Source organism: Lonchura striata, chromosome 20 (assembly GCF_050655825.1).
Source record: "Lonchura striata isolate lonStrDom1 chromosome 20, ASM5065582v1, whole genome shotgun sequence".
Classification (NCBI taxonomy): Eukaryota; Metazoa; Chordata; class Aves; order Passeriformes; family Estrildidae; genus Lonchura; species Lonchura striata.
Genome location: NC_140722.1, coordinates 6,369,964 through 6,378,173, shown reverse-complemented (window position 1 = coordinate 6,378,173; position 8,210 = coordinate 6,369,964). Strand labels below are relative to the sequence as shown.

Here is an 8,210-nt window from a genome sequence, read left to right as displayed (position 1 = left end):
CCCTCCAGCTGCTTTCCTGCCTTGCCAGAGGGCCTAGCAGCAAACGAGAGACAGCTCCTCTCTGCATATGGGGGCAGTTTTGGAGAGGAGGAATGATCAGACTGACCCTGATGCTCCCTGGGCAGCACTTACAAGCTTCCAGTTGAGACATACACTGACACAGACCTGGGAAGTGCATAGGGAAAGTCTTGGGCAGAGAAATCCCAAAGGATTTAGGGTGGGGGCTTGGAAATGATCCCCAGATATGATGCACTGAGCACCATCTTCATGAGCAGGGTGCAAGAGCTCAACACAACACTGCAGCCACACAGCAAAACAAGTGCCAGGGCCAGGTCCCCTCTGCAGAACCACTGTCCACCCTTGCCTCAATGGGTAGCTGCCCCCTCCCCAAGCTGCAGACTGCATGGTACAGTTTTCAGCTCAATTAATTTAATTCCCTATGGGCCTCACCTGGGAAGGCTTGAGGAGGGCAGGGAATGGAGAGAAAGAGACTTTTCCCTGCAAGCCTTGGCCCCACCATGGACGGAGCAGGCCTGTCAGGGAGGTGAAGGGTAGGTTATAGTCTGGAGAGACATTAATAGGCAGACATAGCAAAGGAAATGGACTTCAAGTAATATTTAATAAATAATCTCTCTAGAGGAATGGGGCATCTCCAGCGCTCAGCCCCCAAACCTGCCAGGATCCACCATGCAGCTCTTGTGGAGTATGAAGGGGACAGTCCTCCCCTGCCGACAGCTCACAGCAACCTCCGGACCCAAAGAGCTGCCCAAATAAACCTGGTGCTTTGCTGACACCCGTGTGCTTTGCTCCTGGGACACCCTGCCAGTGGCACACCCTGCCCACATCCACAGACACATCCACAGACACATAAACACCCACATCCACAGCCACATCGATATCCACATCCACATCAACAGACACATCCACATCCATATCCACAGACACATACACACTGACATCCACAGCCACAGCCACATCCACATCCATATCCACAGACACATACACACTGACATCCACATCCACAGCCACATCCACATCCATATCCACAGACACATACACACTGACATCCACAGCCACAGCCACAGCGACATCCACATCCACATCCACACCCACACCAACATCCACATCCACACCCACACCAAGATCCACATCCACACCCACACCAACATCCACACCCACACCCACACCCACACCCACAGCGCACTCCCATCCATCGCACACTGCAAGCCAGCAGTGCCTTCCTCCCCCATTACCTGGGCAGGTGCTGGGCCTCAGCGGCTCCTCGGCTCCGGGCAGGGAGAGCCCGGGCTGCCCTGTGCAGGGCAGGGCACAGCGCTGCCCCTCGGCTCCCCTCCGCCGGCCGCCGGGGCGGGCCCAGCAGCCGCGGGCCGCGCAGCCCGAGGGCCCGGCGGGCCGGCGCTGCCGGGGCTGGCACCGGCCCGGGGCCATCCCACGGCCCGTCCCGCGGCCCCTTTGCTCCAGCAGCCCCGGCACAGTGCCCCGTGCCCACGGACACCCTTCCTGCCCCAGCCCGCCGCCCCGCAAGGACACGCTGAAGCCACATCAAGGGTGGCCAAACCCCAGGGGCTCCTCTGCCCTGCGTTGTCTCCATGGGGATGGGAAAAGAGGGCACGCTGAAAGGAAAGCACATCAAAGCAGACACTTTAAGAAAAATTGATGCTCTCCAGATCTCAGGGAGCCTGAGGGCAGTGGGGAAGTGATGTGGGAGTAGATGGGAGGGCTCAGGTGGGAAACTGAGGTGGTGGGGCTTTTTTGTGGCCCCCAAAAAGCGCATTGACGCCCACCATACTGTAACTACAGGGCAGAGATGTGTCTGGTATGGACTTTGTCCTGTATTTCCCTGACTTCTGTGCTGCAGCCTCTCTGCTGGGTTTTGGAGTGATGGGGATTGAGTGGTGGCACTTTAGGGATGGAGGTTGTCCAACACATCACTCATGGAGATGACATTGTGCTGTGAGGGCAGGAAAGCACCAAAGATTGAGGGTGGCTGCTTAGGACATCTTTAGACCCTGAGAAGAAGGATCCAAAGCTTGTTGGTCCCAGATGATGGGTTGATCGGCAGAAATGCCACAGCTCATTCCCAAGTAAGCCCTCTTAGCACCCAGTGCCTCACTTTCCTCATCCTTGCTGATGGCAACCAGAGGCACAAGTTGGAGACACAGTTCCCCTTCTGCCTGTCCAGTGCCAAGCATGGCCTGAGCACAAGTCCCAACATGGGAACTTTCCTGAAGGCTGTGACAAATCTGCTGAGGAATGAAGCTTATTTTCCAGCCGCTTAGTCTCCTGAGAGTTCTGCCCCTCAGTGAAATTGGACTGAAAGCAGCTATTGTGGATGGCCTGGCATGGCTGCAGTCCCTGGGGAGGGTGGGCTGGCACTGCAGGGCAGGCGGGTGACACTTCAGGTGATGTCCTTAGACTAGTGCTTGCTAATGCCACTGGAGTGGGTCTCACCCAGGACAGGGGTTTATATTCTGGAAGCCCTGAGGGTGTAACACAAACCCCAGGGCTGGAACACGAAAGCAAGGACAGATCTCACTGCAGATGTCTGGTAACTGGGGAGACTGCACATACCTGGTAACTGATAAAAAATGCTGCAGAGGACATTCAGCAAAGGACATCTGAGCACAGGACACCATTTCTTCCTCAGCCAGCTGAGTGCATATGCAAATGAACACGGAGAAGGAACAAAATGCCAGCAGGAGCAAACGGGCAGCTCAGCCTTGCTGTGGCTCCAAGCCCCCACCCTCTGCATACAAGGATGAGCTCCTGGCACTTGGGCACCCTGCAGAAGTACAGACCTCTTCGCTCACCTCCAAGGCTTCTTGCCCAGCTGGTTTTCCCCACCAATCTGTATTCCTGGTTCCTGACACACCAACCTTTGCTTGTGCCCCCATGCCCCTGCAGCAGATCCCCAGGTGTGCCATGGCTGTTCTGAGTGATGGCTGTTCCTCTTTGCATCCTTCCCTGCAATCCTGGCTTTTACTTCCCTCTCCTTTCTTTCTTTCTCCTCCAAAAAGCCTAGAACACTTTTAATTGACATGGTAATTTTTTTGCAAAGCTATAAAATCATCATTGGTTCCTGCCAGCTGCTTTTCATACTTCCTTTACTCCCCTTTTCTCTTTTTTGGAAGGTGAGTCTTGCATATCCATCCCTACTTGTGCTTGCAATCCTGCACCCCCCAATTACTCTGTGAATCTTGTACATCCTCCCCCAGGAGCTGCTCCATCAGGAAGAGGTTTCTTCCCTCTTTTGGGAACTCCACAATGAGCCTTTGCATAACAGATTTCTTTATTAGTCAACTGAGATGCAATATTTTCAGCTCCTTGCATTCCATGTAGCTCACAGGCACATCCAACTTAGCAGCTTTTGTCCTGCATCCCAGCACTCCCCATCCTTTCTGGATGGCAGCCTTCATCCCTAAAGGAGCACCTCTGCCTTGTGAGTTCCCCATACCTCCACTGACTGTTGTGCTGAAAGCCCTACATCCTGCGATCCTGAGCTCCTCTAGGAAAACTCCATCCATCCATCCATCCATCCATCCATCCATCCATCCATCCATCCATCCACTTATCAGTTGGGAGCACCCACAAACTGCCCAGAAGCCTCCTAAATTTTCCTCTCTCCCAGAGAGCAATTTATGTCTTCAGTCACAGGGTTGGAGAGTGGACAAACTGTGTCAAAAAGATGGGCTTCTTCTTCCCCCTCTTCACATTTTGACAGCTGCTGCAGCCCAGCCAGGCTACAGCAAATTCTCCAACTGCCTCCAAGGTGGGAGTTCATGAGGGGTTTGCCTCCTCCATTATTTCTCTGGGATTTTCTCAGCTGTTTGATTTAATATTTGAGCTGCCTGGGATGCTTCTCCTTGCATCCTGCCTTGCTCCATGCCTCTTCAGAGGCCTGAAAAGTTGCAGGGAGGTCAGATAATCCAGCAGTGAGGCCGACTCACTGGCCAACCCACCTGGCATCATGCTGGCTGACACCTGACACAGCTCAGCTCCCAGAGATGTTGCAGAGGACAGGAGGGGAACCAAGCTGACTAAAAAAAAGGGTCTTACTTTGCTTTTTAGACAAGCAAAGCTGGGGCTGGAACAGGAGAAATCCCTCCAGCTGTGGGGCTCAGCCAGTAGCTGGGGACACCAGTACTATTTGCTGGCTGGAAGCCCACACTGCAAACCCCTGCAGCATCTGAATCCTCTTTTCGCCCCAGAGTGAGGAAGCTGTGTTCTCCTGTTCCCTTTCCCACCTGGAAGGATGCTCCAGAACCTCACTGTTCTGTGGCACAGTCCTCTGATGACTACTAGCCTGGCTCCTTTCTCCCTGGGTCTGCTGTCTTTACCTTCACCAGTGTCCCCTTCACATGGGGGTTTCTGGAGATGCTTGCAAAATCCAGGCAGCAGCCAGGCAGGCTGAGGCACAGCTGTAAGGATGCCTTTTCCTGAATGCTGTGCACTGAGCAGATGCTGCAGGCACCACATGTGTGGTGAGGGATGGCCAGAGCGTGGGGCTGGGTGACAGCAGTCAATCAACCCATCATGTCCAAGGTCCTTGTGCCAGGCAGCTCCCAGGAGCAGCTGCTTGCTGCTGGCAGGGTTTTCATCCCTGACTGACATTCCTCTGCTGTGACCCTCCAGGGAATCACTGCCAGACACTGGGATGTGAAAGGGCTTTCTCATTATCGTGGCCCTTTCTCCCAGCACGGAGAATCAGCATTTTAAGAGGAGGGGGAGCATCAGGAAGGTTGGCAGAGCTTCCCGACCCTCAGCTGACTGGGCTGGGGCTCCCATTTCCTTTCCTGGACCAACAAAGAGCTCCAGAGGCTTGTGAAAGGAGTGATTCAGCAAAACAGGATGAGAGGAGAGGCAGAAACACCAAGTCAGCACAGCTGGATGGGTACAAATTCTCATCCTGTGAAAGCCGTGGGGAGCAAGGCTCAGGTGTCCTACTCCCTCAGGCACAGGGACAACTCCTGAAAATCCAGCTGTTCTGCATACTAGCCCTGGAGACAGGAATATAACAGGAAAACAGTGTTGGTTTTGTTTTTTCTTTCCCATTCCCAGAAAAATCAAGTCAGACTGGCCTGGCATGTGATGGAGTGGGTGGGAAAGCCATTTTGCCTGAAGAGGAGGAAATGCCATCCTCAGTCCCCAGTCACAAGCATTGAAAAAGCTGAATTACAGCAGTAGGACTGGTTGAAACCATCCACTCTGGTTTAAAAACATGCTCTGCTGATTTGGCTCCTAGTTTCTGACCTGTTGGAAGTTCACATTTCTTCTGTAAACACAAAGGGTTCAAGCTTACTTAATAAAAAAAAAAAAAAACAACCCAGAAAGCTGCAATTCCCATGCAGTTGTGTGACTCCAAGAGCCAGGGCTTGCAGAGAAATCCAGCAATACCCTCAAACCGAGACAGCTGAGAGCCCTGAGCAAAACATGGTCCTGAAAAATGAAGTCTCTGAATTGCGAGCCCTCAGCTTTTGCATCCCAGCTCCTAACAATCCAGCCAGGATATGCACTCTAAAGCAAATAGCTTTAGATAAGCAATACATTTACATCAATGCAACTGACCATCAGCTCCAAATCCAGGAAGAGTAAGATAATGTGCACATTCAGGCAGATGGAAAATCTTTTATCTTTTGCCCAAAGCTGGTGTCTGATTTCAAGACAAGATCTTTCCAAGACACACTTTGTTTAGACGAAATAGTTTGTGCTCGGTTCGGTTCCTGACCTGTTTACAGCAGGCTGGGAATAACGCTGCCAAAGCCTTGGGGTGTAGTGGTTTGGGCACCCCAAGCACTTCTCCACTCCGGGGAGTGCCGGGGGCTCTGGGGTCCAGCCCCCAAGCGCAGCTCACCCCGTGGCTGGAGCCTGCCCGCAGCAGCCTCCCTCCCTCCCGGGGGGACAGTCCCACCTGCCCGGGGGACAGCGGCTGGGAGAGGGGAGAGGCTGGGGGCTTCCAGCCACAACCATCCGTGCCGGCTCCACGCCTCGGGCGCCGTGCAGGGCTGTGCCCCGAGCCGCCCGCGGCTTGACAACGCTGATGGAGATCGCGGACCGACCGGACTGTACTCGTCGCCCTCCTCCGGTTCCACCGGAGCCCGGCGCTGGCGGGCCGGTTCAGCTCCCTGCGGGGAGCGGGGGACAGCGGGGTGCACCGGTGTGCACCGCTCCGTGCTCGGCCCCGGCTCTGGCCGCACGCCCACCACCCTCCCCGTGTTCGGTGCCGCTCCCCGGTACGCGCACCCCACGGGGGCTCGGGGGCTGCTGCGAGCACTCGGGGGCAAAGCCCCGGTGCAGCCGCCCGCCGCACTCCCCAGTGCCCGGTCCCGGTCCAGATCTCAGTCTCGGTGCCCGGTCCCTATCCCGATCCAGATCCCAGTCCCAGTGCCCAGTCCCGGTGCCCTGTCCTTATCCCGATCCCGATCCCGATCCCAGTCCAGGTGCCCTGTCCCGATCCCGGTCCCAGTCCCGATCCCTGTCCCGGTCCCATTCCCGATCCCAGTCCCGGTCCCGGCGCCCTGTCCCAGTCCCGATCCCGATCCCGGTCCCGGTCCCGGTGCCCTGTCTCGATCCCGGTCCCGATCCCGGTGCCCTGTCCCGGTCCCGGTGCCCTGTCCCAGTCCCGATCCCGGTCCCGATCCCGGTGCCCTGTCCCGGTCCCGATGCCCCGTCCCGGTCCCAGCCCCGATCCCCGGTCCCGGTGCCGGTGCCGCTCCCGGGACTGCCCCGACCCCGGCGGGTGTCCCCGCGCGCACGCGCGCTGCGGCCGGCTGCGGTGACGTCACGCCGCCCGCCCGGCGGCGGAGCGCGGCTGATGCCGGTGTGTGTCGCGCCCGCCCGCCCCGCGCTCCCCCCGCCGATGCCCGCGCTCGGCGGCGCCCGCCCGCCCCGCCGCGCCGCCCGCCCCGCGCTCGGGGCCGGGGCCTCCGCCGGACCGCACCGCCCCGCACCGCCCCGCACCGAGCCCCGCCGAGCCGCCGCGACCTGCCGCGGGTGAGTGCCCAGCGCCCGGCGCGCCGGGGAGGGTCCCACGCCCCGCGCTGCTCTCCCGCCCGCACCCGCTGCCGCCGGTACCGCACAGCCCCGGCAGGTGCGGGGCAGCGGGGCCGAGGCGCTCGCACGCCCCCGTGCCCGTGCGGGGCGCCCACCCGAGGATCGGGACACGCGTGGAGCCCCCCGCCCCGCCGCCGCCCCGGTGCGCCCAGCCCTGCCCTGCCGCTGGCCGCGGAGCGGCGGGGCCGCGCTGCCGTGGGCTCGCCAGAATTAAAATTGAAATAAATCCACTTCAAAATCGGGTCCCGCCGCTCTGGGAGCTTTGCGTGAGCACCCGGCTGCGTGGGGCGGCCCGGGACCCACTCAGCTGCGTGGGGCGGCTCGGAACCCCTCCTCCCCCGGCGTGGTCTGGGTTGTTTTTCTTTTAGCCTGGGTTTTTAGAGGAAGAGAAGTGCTTTTTTCTAGCTGTCACTGGCTGCTCGCTCTGTGGGCAGCAGACCCCACTCGTGTCGCAGCTAGGGGCTTGGAGGGCCGGTCACAGTGGGGATTTGGAGCTCTTGGTGTTGAGCAGTGCCAGGTTTAAAGTGCCGGTGCTTGGGACAAACCGGGATGTGAGCAGACGGCATCTCCGTGTTCTCACAGGTAGGAGAACCGAGCGGCCGCTAAGTGCCGAGCCCGAGGCCGCGCAGGAAATCTGGCGGAGCCGGGACTAAACCCCACATTTCCCGTTCGGTGCTTTTCTTGCCTGGCGGGGGACCGTGGTTTAACCTCACCCTCTCGGGCTGCCGGGGTAAAGTCCTGCCCGGGCTATGCCAGCTCCTAGCCAGGGCTCCTGCGGTGGCAGCCGGGCGTGTGGCCAGGTGCCAGCACAACGACGCCTCTCCGCTGCAAGAGGTGGATTTGGAGAGCAGAGATGTCCCTTTGGATGGATGCAGGTCCAAGGTGGAGACTGACTTTGTGCAGCTCGGGTGTCACATTGGCTTGGCAAGCTGGCCGGTGTGAGAAGTGGCCTCATCCTGCTGCTCAGACAATACAGTTTTTCAAAGGAGTTCTCTGCTATTCTGATTACCTGATGGGAAACTTTTGGGAGAGTGGGAGGTGATGTGTCTTGTAAGGCCATGTGGTGTACCTAGAAAAGCTCATATACAAGCCTTCCTTGATCTGATTTTTCCCATTTCTGCCGACTAAAGGCATGAACT

At 58.0% G+C, this 8,210-nt stretch overlaps 1 protein-coding gene across 6 annotated transcripts in view; it reads left to right on the top strand.

Moving 5' to 3' along the window:
• The first annotated feature begins 6,851 nt into the window (after positions 1-6,851).
• Positions 6,852-8,210, top strand: part of ZHX3 (zinc fingers and homeoboxes 3) — a 47,035-nt gene continuing 45,676 nt past the window's right edge. For 4 of the 6 annotated variants that reach the window (XM_085558004.1, XM_077787028.2, XM_085557999.1 and 1 more), the window contains exon 1: positions 6,852-7,011. The gene's annotated coding sequence lies outside the window, so the exon portion shown is untranslated. Of the gene's footprint in view, positions 7,012-7,285; positions 7,654-8,210 lie in introns of those variants that run through there. The other 2 variants (XM_085558002.1, XM_085557997.1) reach the window with 2 other exon arrangements.